The sequence below is a fragment of the Scyliorhinus torazame genome, chromosome 1, assembly GCF_047496885.1.
Source record: "Scyliorhinus torazame isolate Kashiwa2021f chromosome 1, sScyTor2.1, whole genome shotgun sequence".
NCBI classification, from domain to species: Eukaryota; Metazoa; Chordata; class Chondrichthyes; order Carcharhiniformes; family Scyliorhinidae; genus Scyliorhinus; species Scyliorhinus torazame.
This window is the reverse complement of record NC_092707.1, coordinates 340431805-340448860: the sequence shown is the minus strand read 5'-3', so window position 1 is coordinate 340448860 and position 17056 is coordinate 340431805. Positions and strand designations below refer to the sequence as shown.

The following is a 17056-nucleotide window of genomic DNA, read 5'->3' as shown; positions in this document are numbered from 1 at the left end:
ATTAGGGATGCTGGAAGGTCACTGAGCTTTAAGAGGTCCCCAATTAGTAAGGGCCTTCTTATGGAGGTACTCCCCACCCACACCTCTTCCTTCCCGAGACCTAACTTTATTTTTGGGTTTCCTCACGGAGCTTTGATCCGCGTGACAGCCTAAAAGTTGAGTCTGTGTGGAAAACAGCCCTTAAGTAGCCATGAACTGGCCACTTAGGGGCCTCAATGTACAGTTACCAATTCACAAGCTCACTAACTTTGGATGGAGTGCAACCACATTGTTTTGTTTAATTGAAAAACCTATCAGACATTTTTTGCGTGAAATGCATTCTCTGGTACATTTTGTCCAGGAGTGACTCGATGTACGTTGGTGAATACAATTCTCTTGAGCTGACGTTTGCTGGAGGAATTAATTTGGCAGTATCTGCCATGAGGTAGATTCAGATTTTTACATTTGTGCATGATCAGTAATCTGACAACATCAATGCAAGGGAAAGAGAGCATCTTGGACCTCAGGGGCCATGTGAAGGACATTTATATCTCTTTAATATTGTTATATGCAAGGCAACTCTTTAATAGGGTGGCATGGTGGCTCAGTAGTTAGCACTGTTGCTTCACATTTATCATGGCCAATCCACCTAATCTGCACATCTTTGGACTGTGGAAGGAAACTAGAGCACCCAGAGGAAACCCACACAGACACGGGAGAACGTGCAGACTCTGCACAGACAGTGACCCAGTGGGGAATCGAACCTGGGACCCTGGCGCTGTGTAGCCACAGTGCTGTCCACTTGTGCTACAGTGCTGCCCAAATGCCTTCATGAGTAACCTCAGCTGGTATGGGAATTGAATCCACGCTGTGGCCTTGCTCTGCATTACAAGCCAGCTGTCCATCCAATTGAGCTAAATCGGCCACAACCTAAAACAATTGCTGGATATCTTATATGTCCAATTCACGTCAGAGCAATGCAAAGATGATACTGGTTCCAAATCTACCACAAGTTTGTTTACATTACTTTAATTCGTCTCATTACACACAGGATGTTCTATATGCACACAAAGTCCCAGCTCAGAGCTTCAGGTCTTTTCCGGAATCTCCTCTTTGCTCACTCGCTCCACCCATAATAAGCAATCAAGTAAAATTACCTTTGATAGGGCCCAAAACTGCCCATAGTACTCCAAATGGGGTCTGACCAGAGCCTTATACAGCCTCAGAAGTACATCCCTGCTCTTGTATTCTAGCCAGCTCGACATGAATGCTAACATTGCATTTGCCTTCCTAACTGCCGACTGAACCTGCACGTTAACCTTTAGAGAATCTTGAACAAGGACTCCCAGGCGCCGGAATGTGGCGACTAGGGGCTTTTCACAGTAACTTCATTTGAAGCCTACTTGTGACAATAAGCGATTTTCAATTCAAGTCCCTTTGTGCTTCTGATTTCCTCAGCATTTCCCCTTTAGAAAATAGTCTTTGCCTCCATTCTTCCTACACCTATTATAGCTAATTTTCTGTGCCAGAGCGGTTGACTTCAGTAGCTTACACCTAAGTCATTAAAAAGGCGCTTACACAGAAATGGATATGTTTAGTTTGTATGTATCGAGAAAGTACATCAACTTCACATCTTTGCATGCATTTCAATTATGAAGCAGACAGCACATGACTGTAAGTTCATGGTGGAATGGGACATCTTGGACAGCAGCTTTTGGATTTCTATATTTAACCCTACAGTTGCTGTTTCCTGGTATTGCTGTAGCATTCACACAATAATGGTGACTACTATTATACTCACTCTTAATCTGATAAATTATGTGCCATTATAAAGTTTGTGTCAGATAGTGGTGGGAGACGATTAGATCGGCCATTGCCCATTACTTTATCTTATTTGCATTCAAATCAATGTAAGTTAGGAATATGTCTGCAATCCATCCAGTCAGATGAATAAAATGCAAATCAAAGAAAAGGTAGAGGCATAGCTTATGAGCAAGGAGCTTTCAGTAATTTCCAACCTAATCTTGTCCCTTCCCTCCCTCACCCCAGTCTATGAAGGATGATTGGTTTCCAGTTGGCAATGCCCCACATCTATAATAGTGAAATCATAGGCTTGTGGAGGGAGAGAGTTTTCTCTGTGGACTGCTTGTAGCAGAACTGCAAGTATATTCTTTCTAAATGGTATTGAATGCTGTTACTCATTGAAAACAGTGGAGAATTGTTACACCGATTCACTCCTTGATGAAGTGTAGTGGAAAATTCATGAGTAGCAAAGAAAGACTCATGAGTTTTCAATTTTAGAAAAACACTGTGGTTGTGGATTCCCCCCCCCCCCCCCCCCCACAAGAAATAATGAGTTAGTGAATTGTACAAATTTACCACCAATAGCCTACTAAAATAAAAAGTATATATTTCTGTAAACGGAACTGGGTGGGACAGCAATTCCAAACACTGTCCTTTTTCCTGTTGTCTGGTTTCATTCCAGCTCAAACCGCTGTGATGAAAGTTCTTTGGTTCCTGTAAATGTCCTTATTGTAAAATAAATTTGAGCAGGACCAATTCTTAGTGGATGAAATTCTACAGTGCAAAACTCTCCATAATTCAGGATTAATCACCATTCAAACTGGCAGTCGCACTCAGAGAAAACATAAAAAGACTGGCGTGGGAAGTGGAAAAATTCACACTGATGCAGTAGCGTTTGCTGTTCTGAGGTTATCGTTAAAAGAACAGTTTGGACTAGAATACTGCAGAGGGAGCTTTATTCTACATCTGGTCATATTATACCTGACCTGGCAGGCAGTGACACTGACAGTGAGTGCCAAGAGTGAAAAAGTATTCCATTCCCAGTGCTGACATTCCTCGTCTTGATGACTGCAAAAATCATATAAGGCAATTTAATCCAAATCTTTGACATATATTGATATACATTTCACATTACATATATGAAATGAGAGTAAAATCATCTTTCCTTCACTGAAAGTGAATCTGATACACTTAGTTGTTAGTCCTGCCAGTGGTAGCATACAGAACGGGGGTGCAGTAGGATAGTGGTTATATTATTGGGCCAGAAATACAGAGACCTTGACTAATGAACCAATGGCACCAGTGCAAACCCCACCATGGCAGCTGGGGAAATTAAATTATGGCAATTAAATAAATCTGGAGTAAAAGGTTCGCATCTTTAATGGTGAACATGAAACTACCAGATTGTCATAAAAACCCATCCGGTTCACTAATGCTCTTATGGGAAGAAAATCTGCCATTCTTACTTGGTCTGATTTATACATCGCAGCAGTGCGATTGACTCTTTACTGCCTTCTCAAATGGCCTAGCATGCCACTCAGTTGTATTAAACTACAAATGATTAAGTCTGAGAATAAAACTACTTGCACCACCAGACATTGCCCTCGGCACTCGACTCGGCAATGACACGCCCAGTCCAGTCCTCCTCAGCAAAACTGGGAGCTTGTGCCATAATTAAGGGTTGTCCCACAGACGAGTCAAGAAACAGCCTGACATAGTCATACCCTTCAGCTAACATTCCAGACTTCTCTATCACCATCTCTGGGTATGTTTTGTGCCATTAGTGGAACACACCCCACTGGATGGTATACGGAGAGGAGAATGTGGCCCTACGGCTCCTCAAGATTGACGATGGACATCATGAAGTCTCATGACATCAGATCTAACATGGGAAAAGAAGCCTCTTGCTGATTACCACCTACCACCCTCCTTCAGATAATAAATTGGGCAACACGATCGCACAGTGGTTAGCACTGTTGCTTTGCAGCACCAGGGACCCGGGATCGATTCCTGGCTTGGGTCACTGTCTGTGCGGAATCTGCACGTTCTCCCTGTGTCTGCATGGGTTTCCTCCGGGTGCTCCAGTTTAACATAGAACGATACAGCGCAGTACAGGCCCTTCGGCCCACGATGTTGCACCGAAACAAAAGCCATCTAACCTACACTATGCCATTATCATCCATATGCTTATCCAATAAACTTTTAAATGCCCTCGATGTTGGCGAGTTCACTACTGTTGCCAGCATGGTGGCTCAGTGGTTAGCACTGTTGCTTCACATTTATCAGGGCCAATCCACCTAACCTGCATGTCTTTGAACTGTGGGAGGAAACTAGAGCACCCAGAGGAAACCCACACAGACACAGGAGAACGTGCAGACTCTGCACAGACAGTGACCCAGTGGGGAATTGAACCTGGGACCCTGGCGCTGTGAAGCCACAGTGCTGTCCACTTGTGCTCCAGTGCTGCCCAAATGCCTTCATGAGTAACCTCAGCTGGTATGGGAATTGAATCCACGCTGTGGCCTTGCTCTGCAATACAAACCAGCTGTCCATCCAATTGAGCTAAATCGGCCACAACCTAAAACAATTGCTGGATATCTTATATGTCCAATTCACGTCAGAGCAATGCAAAGATGATACTGGTTCCAAATCTACCACAAGTTTGTTTACATTACTTTAATTCGTCTCATTACACACAGGATGTTCTATATGCACACAAAGTCCCAGCTCAGAGCTTCAGGTCTTTTCCAGAATCTCCTCTTTGCTCACTCGCTCCACCCATAATAAGCAATCAAGTAAAATTACCTTTGATAGGGCCCAAAACTGCCCATAGTACTCCAAATGGGGTCTGACCAGAGCCTTATACAGCCTCAGAAGTACATCCCGGCTCTTGTATTCTAGCCATCTCGACATGAATGCTAACATTGCATTTGCCTTCCTAACTCCCGACTGAACCTGCACGTTAACCTTTAGAGAATCTTGAACAAGGACTCCCAGGCGCCGGAATGTGGCGACTCGGGGCTTTTCACAGTAACTTCATTTGAAGCCTACTTGTGACAATAAGCGATTTTCAATTCAAGTCCCTTTGTGCTTTTGATTTCCTCAGCATTTCCCCTTTAGCATTCCCACAGCATTCCCACAAGTCCCTAAAGATTGGATTGGATTGGATTTGTTTATGTCATGTACCGAGGTACAGTGAAAAGTATTTTTCTGCGAGCCGCTCAACAGATCATTAAGTACATGAAAAGAAAAGGAAATAGACGTGCTTGTTAGGTGATTTGGTCATTCTGAATTCTTCCTCAGTGTACCCGAACAGGCGTCGGAGTGTGGCGACGGGGGGGGGGGATTGTCACAATAACTTCATTGCAGTGTTAATGTAAGCCTACTTGTGACAGTAATAAAGATTATTATTATTAATAAAGATTATTATAAATCAGTACTCCTCCATAATGTGTCCAAAGATGTGCAGGTTAGGTGGATTGGCCGTGATAAATTGCCCTTAGTGTCCAAAATTCCCCTTAGTATTGGGTGGGGTTACTGGGTTATGGGGATAGGGTGGATGTGTTGACCTTGGGTAGGGTGCTCTTTCCAAGAGCTGGTGCAGACTCGATGGGCCGAATGGCCTCCTTCTGCACTGTAAATTCTATGAACTCTATGATAATAAATGCCACATGAAATAGGCATTGAGGGTCACAAGTGCACAAAATATATTCTGGGTAAAGAACTTCAATGTCCATTACTTGTCAGAGCTGACCGAATCCTTCGAGGTATATCTGCCTAATCTAATTGTGGCAAATGATGCAAAAACCAACAGGGGGCAACCCATCAATCAGTTGCAGTTGCGTTCTTCCTTGACAATGCTTCCTTAACAAGGGGCTGGTTTAGCACAGGGCTAAATAGCTGGCTTTTAAAGCAGACCAATGCAAGCCAGCAGCGCGGGTTCAATTCCTGTACCAGCCTCCCCGAACAGGCGGCGGAATATGGCGACTAGGGGCTTTTCTCAGTAACTTCATTTGAAGCCTACTTGTGACAATAAGCGATTTTCATTTCATTTTTTTCATTTCAATATTGCCACTGCACAGTCGTCGTGAAGGCAAAGTTCTGTCTACATATCATGCTGTGTGGCACTACCATTCTGCGAAATTGGATAGACTGAGAACAGATCTAGCAGCTCAGATATGTCATCAACGAAACAAGTGGGTCATCAGCAGAATGGTATTCAACCACAATCCGTAACCACATGGCATGGCTTTTAAAAAAATTATTTTTTATGAGTTGTGGGCTTCGCTGGCTAGGTCAGCATTTGTTACCCATCTCTATTTGCCCCAGGGAAGGTGGTAGTGAGCTGCCTTCTTGAACCGCTGCAGTCTATGTGGTGTAGGTGCACTCACTGTGCTATTAGGGAGGGAATTCCAGGATTTTGACTCAGCGACAGTGAAGGAACAGCGATATATTTCCAAGTCAGGGTGGTGAGTGACTTTGAGGGGAACATCCAGGTGGTGGTATTCCCATGTACCTGCTGCCATTGTCCTTCTAGATTGTAGTGGTCATGGGTTTGGGAGGTGCTGTCTGTGGTGTTGGGTGCTCTGGTGCACAGATGAGCCAACACAGTTGTATGTGGTACAACTCTATTTTATTTTAACTCTTATAATACAGTTCGTTCTGGATACTCTGCACGTGCTGTCTCCCTGAGTGTTTCGTGTAGCAGCTCTGTCCTGGTCCTCCTCTCCAGCTAATACTGACCACCAGGTGTCGTGTTTGTGCTTTTATATCTTTCTGTGATTGGTTGTGGTGGTGTGTGTTCTGATTTGTCTGTTGGTGTGTCTATCATGATGTGTGTGTTTGAATATCATGACATCCCCCCTTTTTACAAAGATATGTGCCTACGTGGTTATAAATATAATCGTGTCGTGAGTGCATCTAAGAGTGTGTGCGTGTGTTGTGTACAGCGTGTGTATATGACGTAACTATTTACATGGGGCGATGTCGGGTGCGTCACACTAACAAGGTTGTACCATAACAAAACATGAATGCGAGATAAAAAACAACTTGAACAGTGGTCCGGTCAGACGATATCTGGAACGATAAACAACAACAGGTTATAATACAGAAGTGTTTGACTTTTTGAACGTATGAACAGCGTTATAAGTCCAGTCTAATGGGTGACCGCCTCAAGAATAGGCTGGTCCTCAAGCCGGTTCAGCTGTGGAGATTTGGGTTCACACTGATTCACCTTGGACTGTTGGAGGTGATGCTGTTGCCGAAGTCTCTACTTTTCCATTTGTTGTACTTCGCACAGTGCTTGGTTTTTCCTTCGTGCAAATATAACATTCAACATCTTTGTTAGTGTTGCCTTGGCTGTGGTCTGGTTCTGGTGGCGATGGAAGGGGCATGATCCGTGGCATCTCCACGAAGTCATCCTTGGGAACCAGTGGAGGATCCGGCGTGTGCGTACGGTTCAGTTGCGAGCGTGGAAGGCGGCGCAAAGCTCGCTGATTGCGCCTACGCACCAATCCATCCGCCCTGCATGCCAGGAACAAGGTGGAGTCTGTCCACGAGCTTGCTGTGGAGGCTTGTGACACTGGAGTCACTTCTGGTTCATGCGAAGATGCTCTGGAGTCTTGCATGTCTTCTTTCATAGAGTCGGGAACGTTGAGCGGGACATGGACCACGCTCTGTGTGGCAGCAGGGCGCTCTCCGTGTGCTTGCACCGCTCCCTGTCTGTTAATGTCAGGCTGCAGCATCATCCGGTACTGATAAGTTGGGACGTCATATCTGCTGGATTGAAGATCCTCAAATCCGAAAAATGAATCCGCATCTGCGTCGGATTCAATGTGGGTCCGCCAATGTGCAACACGAAAGGTTCGTCCGAGTCATAGTCGTATAGGACCACGGAGCTATCATTGGGCTCGCGAGGTCCGGAAACACTGTAAAGATCGTCATCGAAGTATTCGAGGTCGGAATCATCGGCTTGTGCATAGGTAACTGCTTGTCGGAGGGTTCTTCGGAGGTCAAATTCATCTCCTGGGTCAATTTGCGGCAATGTGCTGTCATTCCAGGTGAGGGAAGGTTGTTTTACAGCTTTAACAGATTTTTGTTTTTTTGATTTGGGACGTTTCCCTTTTAAATTGGATTTGGGACGTTTCCCCTTTAAATTGGTGCAGTCTGGGGCCTCTGACATCCTGACGCTCGGTATGTAGCACGTAGGAAGCGACTGCGCATGCTCAGATCGCTGTTCCTTTACCGATGGCCGTTTTCTTGACTGCGCATGCGCAGCATCTCGCGCATGCGCAAACAAAACTTCCGGTTCTGCGTACTGCTCGCGCAACTGTGCTAGCGTGATACCTTTAGCAAGATGGCCACCGACCTCAACCCAGCCCTCTCTCAGGCCCGGGATTTCTGCCTCTGGGAATTCGGGCTCCGGGATCCCAGCCACGAGGTGAGTACTGCCGCTTTTCTTACCTTTACTTGCCGATTGGATTGCGTTTTCTTCACAGTACTTGGAGAATTTGTCCAGGACTGCCTGGTAATCGTACCTTTGCTGCCTCCTGAAGAACCTGAACCTTGTGAATATTTCTCTTGCCCTTGCACCGGTGATGGTGAGGAGAAATTCAATTTTTTCGCTATCATCCAGGTCTTGGAGTTCAGCTGCCACCAGGAACAATTCGAACACTTGCCGGAATCGCCGCCAGTTTTTGCGGAGATCGCCGTAGCACTGGAGCGGCTGCGGAACCGAGAGCTCTATCATTTTGCCTGGGCACTGCTGGTTGTCTGTGTACACTGAGGTATGCCGGCAGGTATCGATCCACTCCTGTACCATGTGGTGTTGGGTGCTCTGGTGCACAGATGAGCTAACACAGTTGTATGTGGTACAACTCTATTTTATTTTAACTCTTATAATACAGTTCGTTCTGGATACTCTGCACGTGCTGTCTCCCTGAGTGTTTCGTGTAGCAGCTCTGTCCTGGTCCTCCTCTCCAGCTAATACTGACCACCAGGTGTCGTGTTTGTGCTTTTATATCTTTCTGTGATTGGTTGTGGTGGTGTGTGTTCTGATTTGTCTGTTGGTGTGTCTATCATGATGTGTGTGTTTGAATATCATGACACTGTCTAAGGAACCTTGGTGAGCTCCTGCAATGCATCTTGTAGATAGCACACACTGCGTAGGTGATGGCGGGAGTGAATGTTATTGGAAACTGTGCCAATCAAGTGGGCTGCTTTGTCCTGGATGTTGTTGAGCTTCTTGCATGTTGCTGGAGCTGCACTCATCAAGGCAAGTGGGGAGCATTCCATTACACTCCTGACTTGTGCTTTGTAGATGGTGGACAGGCTTTGGGGAGTCAGGAGGCAAGTTATTCACCACAGGATTCCTAGCCTCTGACCTGCTTGTGTAGCCACAGTATTTATATGACTAGTCCAGTTCTGTTTCTGGTCAATGTTAACCCCCCCAGGATGTTGATAGTGGGGATTCAGTGATGATAATGCCATTGAATGTCAAGGGGTGATGTTTGATTCTCTCTTATTGGAGATGGTCTTTACCTGGCTCTTGTGTGGCATGAATGTTGCTTGCCACTTGTCAGCTCAGACCTGGATATTGCCCAACTTTGGGTGGGATATAGCACAACTTTGCTAATTAAAAGTTATAGCACAACTTTGCTAATTAATCCTCTTGCATTGCACAATACCCAGTCTAGGATGGCCTGCTCTCTAGTTGGTTCCTTGACATATTGGTCGAGAACACTATCCCTTATACATTCCAAGAAATCCTCCTCCATCGCACTGCTACCAGTTTGATTAGCCAATCAATATGTACATTGAAGTCACCCATAATAACTGCTATACCCTTACTGCACGCATCTCAAATTTCCTGTTTGATGCAATCCCCAACTTCACAACCACTGTTTGGTGCTCTGTACACAATTCCCACTAACGTGTTTTGCCCTTTGGTGTTCTGCAACTCCACTCATACAGATTCCACATTGTCCAGGCTAATGTCCTTCCTTACTATTGCATTAATTTCCTCTTTAACCAGCAATGCTACCCCACCTCCCTTTCCTTTCCTTCTATCTTTCCTGAATATTGAATACCTCTGGATGTTGAGTTCCCATCCTTAGTCGCCCTGGAGCCAGGTCTCCGTGATCCCAATTACATCATCTCCGTTAATGATTGTCAGCGCAGTTAATTCATCAACCGTATTACAAATGTTCCTCGCATTGAGACACAGAGCCTTCAGGCTGGTTCTTTTGACATTTATTGCCCTTTTAGAATTATGATGTAATGTGGCCTTTTTGGATTTTTGACTTTGGTTTCTCTGCCTTCCATTTTTTCCTTTCCTGCCTTTTGTTTCTGTCCCCACCTTACTGCCCTCCAATAGCACGAGCAAACAATCCCCTGAAGACATTGGTTCCAGTCCTGCCCAGGTGCAGACCGTCCTTTTAGTACTGGTCCCACATCCCCCAGAAGTGGTTCCAATATCCCAGGAATTTGAATTTGAGGTCCTACCATTTAGTTTAAATCCTAACTCCCTAAATTCAGCTTGTTGGACCTCATCCCGTGTTTTACCTATATTGTTGGTGCCTATATGTACCATGACAGCTGGCTGCTCCCCCTCCCCCTCCAGAATGCCTGACAGCCGCTCCAAGACATCCTTGACTCTTGCACCAGGGAGGCTCTGGAGTCCCGTTTCCGGCCGCAGAAACACCTATCTATTCCCCTTATAATTGAATCCCCTATAACTATAACTCTGCCACTCTTTTTCCTGCCCTCCTGCGCAGCAGAGCCAGCTGTGGGGCCATGAACCTGGCTGCTGCCACCTTTCCCTGGTGAGCCATCTCCCCCAACAGTACCCAAAATGGTATATCTGTTTTGGAGAGAGATGACCGCAGGAGACCCCTGCACTGCTTTCCTACTCTTTTTCTGTCTGGTGGTCACCTATTCCCTATCTTCCTCAGTAATTTTAATCTGCGGTGTGACCAACTTACTGAACGTGCTACGCACGAGATCCTCAGCATCGCGGATGCTCCAAAGTGAATCCACCAGTAGCTCCAGAGCCGTCAAGAGGTCTGACAGGAGCTGCAGTTGGACACAATTTCTGCACTTGAAGGAATCAGAGACACCGGAAGGGTCCCTGAATTCCTACATCGCACAGGAGAAGCATGACATGGGTCTGAGATCTCATGCCATGACTTAACCCTTAAGTTAACTTTACAACAACACCAAGAGAGAGTAAGAGAAAAGAAAATAGAAAATAAAAACTACTTACCAGTCACCAGCCAATCACTTACATGCTGGCTGTGATATGCTTCTTTATCCTTGCTTGACCTCCTCACAGTCCCTGTTTTTTTGGTTAGAGGAGGAGGAGGGAAGGAGAGAAACACTAATGTAGTGCTTTGGGCTTAACCGCTCCTTGACACCAGTTCTTTGGCTATCCATAGTACAGTCAAGGTGACTAAGTTGACTTCTCCCAGAATCCTCTTCTGCCACCTCTACTGGATGAACGTCCTCCTGTTTGTCACTGGATGTTTCTTCGGCTACTCACAGTACAGTTGAGGTGACTGAGTTGACTGTGTTGCTGTGCCGCCCATTTCATGGGCATGAAATCATTCACTGTACGCCTCTGGAACCAGTTTTTCCAGAATGGGGATTATTTCTTCAGTTACCAGCCTGTTCGCAGTTGAAGTGCTCTGATCTGATGTACCTGCTACTTTCAGCCTCTGCACATGCCATCTTAGAGCTTTCACAATTTTTGTTGTCCTGCACAGACTGGGCGCCCCTTGTGATCACCTCATCACGACAACCAAACCACCTGAATAGCGTTTCACAGTTGTCCTCTTCTGGCTCATCATCTGAGTCTCCACTTTCCTTATCATAATCATGGTCGTCGTAATTATCATCTTCGTAATCATCATCGGAGTCATTATCATCTGCAATGGCTTCTCCTGTAAAATATGACATTGCATGTGGAATTATGTGTTGACGTAAGAAGTGATCAATTTCAAAGTCAGCAGCGAGTCTTGCTGCACAATTTTCATCTAACACTATATGCTCTGGAACGTCAGGAGGACTGAAAAAATTGAAGAAAGATTCATTTGGTACAGTTTTCGTAACTGTTCTGCCAGTGCTCCAACCCTTATGTTTCTGCTTCGTTTTAATGGTTTTCAGTGTGACGTTTTTTTCCTTTCTTCCACTCAATCTGGCACCCTGTGCATCCCGTGATTTCTGATTCGTCAACGAATAAAAAGTCTAACTTGTCAGGCCGCGGCTCCATCCGGTACGCTTTTGTGACAGTTGTCTCATTTGTGAAATACTCATTTGGCTCAAAATTAAACTCCAGAGTGAAGCTTATTGGCTGTTCGAAATGTGAATATTTAATGTTCACATCTTGTAGATGCTTTAGGATAGGTTCATCATGGTCCTGTATCATGTCACTGAGCAAATTCACATTTTTGAAGACTGTTAACCAGAATTCTGGAATTCTTTGTGGCTCCTCCATCTTTTCATCTGGTTTGTCTTCCTCCATTTTAACTTTTGCTTGTACCTCGTCGGATAACTGCGCTATTATATCTCATTGCCAGTCGCAGCGCTGTCTGGAATGTACAGCCACTCAACTAGGTTCAAGGCGTCACATGCATCCGCACCTATGATGGACTCGCGTTCCATGTCCACAATGGAAAATGGTATGATGCAACTTCTGTTGTGTACCCACAGCTTCGAGTTCACATGCACCCAGCGTTGCAATCTCATTCCCATTGTAGTCTTTCAGTAGGCTTTCTTTTAATTCGCAGCCGATCTATTCGGTCCAGCTGAGGAGGTTGGCCCTCGCTCCCGTACTGAGCTTACATTTTATCAATGTGGCATTCAGTATCACTGGAATTGTCCATCTATCTTCGATGGTACCAACATCTCCAGTACTATTGTCACAACTGGTCAGTAAGACCTCTTTACATAAAACATAAAAAATAGAACATACAGTGCAGAAGGAGGCCATTCGGCCCATCAAATCTGCACCGACCCACTTAAGCCCTCACTTCCACCCTGTCCCGTAACCCAATAACCCCTCCTAACCTTTATGGTCACTAAGGGCAAGTTATCATGGCCAATCCACCTAACCTGCACATCTTTGGACTGTGGGAGGAAACCGGAGACACGGGGAGAACGTGCAGACTCCGCACAGACAGTGACCCAGTGGGGAATCGAACCTGGGACCCTGGCGCTGTGAAGCCACAGTGCTATCCACTTGTGCTACCGTGCTGCCCATACTCGAACATATTGTGTCCTTGGTCGAAATCAGATCAATGAGAAACAGTCCTTCAAGGGACCTCTCATCAATTGCGTTGGCTGACATTGTTTGGTCCACTGTTGGACGCGAAAAGCATTGCTTCGAAAAATAATTTGTGCGGCCACACTTGGAACATACTTTCCCAAATGCGGGACATTGCTGCGGCCCATGTCGATTGCCGCATCGCTGGCATAAGTTGGCAGACCCGGCCAGCCGCTTAAAATGGCTACCCGCACTGAGATCACGTATTTTATTCAACCGCGTCACAGTGCTTTTGGTGCTGCCATCTTCTTCCAGATTGGCGCCAAATGTTTCAGGTTGAGCGTCCTGATCTGCTGTGCAGCTAGCTCGCTTGCATGGCAGATTTTGATAGCATTTTCTAATTTCAGGTCGTCTTCCCTTAATAACCTCTCACGTACTTTACCATTTGATATCCCAAACACAATCTGGTCGCGGATCATCAACGACTTTAAAGAACTACAATTACACAACTGCACCTTCAACCGCAAGTTGGTTATAAAGCTATCAAAAGATTTGACTGCATTTGGGTACGCGTACGGAATATGTAACGTTCAAATGTTTCACTTTTCTTCGGGGAGCAATGCCAATTAAAATACTTTATTACTTCATCAAAGCTCTTGCTTTCCTCTTTGCTGTTGAATGCAAAGGTGTTGTACATTTCTATTGCTTGACGGCCTGCTACCGTGAGCAGCAACGCAATCCGTCTCTCGTCAGGCTGTGCCTGCAGGCCAAGGGCTGCAATATAGAGTCTAAATTGCTGCTTGAAAGCACACCAATTTTCACATATGTTACCTGTGACTTGAAGCTGGTGGGATGCCTTCAAACCTCCTATCTCTAACTTCTCAGTCTTTCCGTGCATTGAGTTCCAGGTGACTGTAATTCACCAGATCGGCAGAAGAATTTTCTCTATTCTTCCTTCAGACTACTCCAAACTCTCGCAGGAGCTTCATGATCCCTTCCATGCCTTTTTGTGGGTCCGAGATGTAGAGGCTCTGTGCTCTCTGTCTCCTCTTTGGATTCCTTACAAGCTTTTTGCCACTCTGAAGGCGATCGCCAATGGCTCGTTTGCCAGGGCGAATAGGAACGGCGACTGCGGACATCCCTGCCTTACGCCTCTGTGCAGCTGGGAGTATTCAGAGTTGGTGGTATTGGTCCGTATGATCGCCTTGGGGACGTTGTACAGGAGTTTCACCCATGAGGTGAACCCTGTCCCCAGGCCAAACCACTCCAATAGCTTAATGAGGTATTTCCACTCGACTCTGTTGAAGGCCTTCTCTGCGCCAGGGAGAAAATCACCTCTGGTGTTCTCGCCCTGGATGGGATCATTATCACGTTTAGCAGTCGTCTGATGTTTGCTGTTCGCTGTCTACCCTTAACAAAGCCTGTGACCACCTCTGGTATGCAGTTCTACAGTGAAATGGATCTATATGATTTGCATTCGGTTGGGTCTTTGTCTTTTTTGGGTCTCAATGATATTGTGGCTTGTATTAACGTAGAAGACATGGTGCCCAGTGTTGTCGCACATTTTTTATAGATGTCTGCCGGGAGCCCATCGGGTCCCGGTGTCATCCCCGCCTGCATGGAGCTGATGCTCTTCATGACCTTTCCCAGTTCTTTCGGTTCTTCCAGCTCCCCCCACGACTGGCATGTCCAGTCCATTGAGGAACCGCTTCATCCCTGAGTCCCCGTTGGGGTGCTCAGAGGTGTACAGGCCCCGGTAGAAGGCCTTGAACGCGTCATTCAGCATTTTTGGTTCGACTACCAGTCTGCTTTTGCTATCCTTTACCTGGGCTATTTCTCTCGTGGCTGCCTGCTTTCTCAGCTGCTGAGCCAGCAGGCGGCTAGCCTTGTCTCTGTGTTCATACAAGCCTGCCCTGCACCATTAGCTCTTAAATATTACCATCTTAAATATGTAAATTCTTGGCTTCACTAATTTAAATAAAGGAAAGAATTTCAACCTCAGAGTCAATACTGACTCTAAGGTACGATATTACGATATCATTTGAGTTTGTTTCAGCCACACAATGTGTGATTTGCGAACCTAAAACATGGTCTGCTCTGGTGAACATGGTGTATTCCATGTCTAAGGGTTAAAATCACTGCTAAAGAAATACAGACTCTGACTCTCATTTGAGCTTATTGTCAGTCTTATTAGTATTCGATAGTAGTGCAAGGGAAGGTCTTTTTATTCGTTCACAGCAGATGATTCATCATGGCGAATCCGACCACAGACCACCAGAAGGAGACACCTCATAGTTTATTTGTTTCTCCAGCAGTTACTCAGAAAGAAAATACCCTGTGGAAACAGAGATCCTCAAATTCTATTTGCCAGCCTTTTCAAGTTGGATACTGTGGATTGCTGAACGAAAGCTTTGTGCAGGAGCCCTTTGACTGCGGAGCGGGAGCAAGTTACAGTGAGTCATGTTTCTATGTTGGCACCTGTGGCTTCCACTGGTCAAAGTCAACTCGAAGAATGAAAGTCATTTTATTATCTGTGACCGAGCTGTGCACTAGAATTTCAGATCCGACGTGGGCAGATGTTCCAATGTGGGATGAGAACCTTATCCCATTATTTTATAGGCATGGAAAATGTTCTTCTTTAATCAGGGGAAGTTGAATCATCTCCACAAGCATGCTGTTACTGTTTTTGAGATGTGTGGTGGCGGGGGGGGGGGGGGGGGGGGTGCAAGCATTTGACACTTGGTTCTGCTCCCAATCTCCCTCAGAGCTTTGATTTTTTCTTTGCAGTTTGATTATAATCTTTTTTGAAATTCATCAGACAGGTCAGCTCCATTCATCAGTTATAGTACTTTATTAGAACTGGGAGAAAGGCTATTTTCGTAACCTTTTAACCTCTTAACAGATACAGGCGTCCCTCCTGAAGCATTTTACTTCTCATCAGTATCCCATATACACGTTTTCCCACTGAACAAAATCATATTTGAACTTTACATTTCTGATGGATCAGCATCATCAAGGACTGAAATATTGTAAGATGTGCGACAAAAGTTAATGATATATCTGATGGGTGTTCACAAAATGAGGAAAACAAATTATCTCCCCAGGTCAATATCACCCCAGGCTTAGTTCCAGAATTTCTTTGAAATGTTTTAAATTCACAGCCTGTAATCTCTGTCCAGATTCTACTCCCAGGCACGATTTTGCAAAAGTAAATACACTATTACTGAGTAGAATAGATGTTAATTTAGTGTAATAATAATAGGGCTTACATTAAAACAAGTTAAATTCATTATCCAGCATGGCAGATATATTTGAACGTTGACTTGAGTTAATAATCTAAGTCACTTTAACCAATTAGCTTCCGGCCCATTAATTCTTTCTTTAAGTAATGGAACATGCAGATCATATCTAATTGTTACCAATTAAATAAAATAAATAGATATTTACTTTTTACATTTATTTTCCCCTCACAAACATAAACTCTGCATTCAATTCATCTTTGCAAGTATAGGTATAGTCGCAATAGTCCCAGGCTGCTTTCCCCTTTGAGGAGAGCTAACTGGTGGTGGTTTAACCTGAGGATCACCACACCTCAGTCGAGGGGCAAGGTTGAGAGGGTCGGCCTTCATCTTTGTAAGTAGACCATTTAGATCCATAAACTTTAGGGTGATCATGGCAATTAAGAGTGCTTCAGAGGAGAATAGGTGGGCAATAGGGAGAGGAATTCTTGTATGGGGGCAGCGGGATGAATCCTGAGTATGGAGCAGAAGTGATGTGTAGAATGGGAGGTGTTGTGTTTTAGGTACACTGGTATAACACTGGCTGCAACTGGATGCAGCATAGATCAAAAAGATACTCCAGACCATGAAGTTAGTTCAATCAGGTTTATTGAACTAATAGCATAGTTAGCACAGTTCTCTCTTAGTTTGACTCTGTTAACTTAAGTGTGGTTACTCTGTCTGACTGAACCAGACTAGCTCTTAGCCACGTGGTGGAGGTGTGAGATTGTAACAA

At 45.1% G+C, this 17056-nt stretch overlaps 1 pseudogene; it reads right to left on the bottom strand.

Annotated features, from left to right (window-relative positions):
- Positions 1 to 11433: 11433 nt before the first annotated feature.
- On the bottom strand, positions 11434 to 13739 carry LOC140421703 (nucleosome assembly protein 1-like 1 pseudogene; annotated as a pseudogene).
- Positions 13740 to 17056: the final 3317 nt, after the last annotated feature.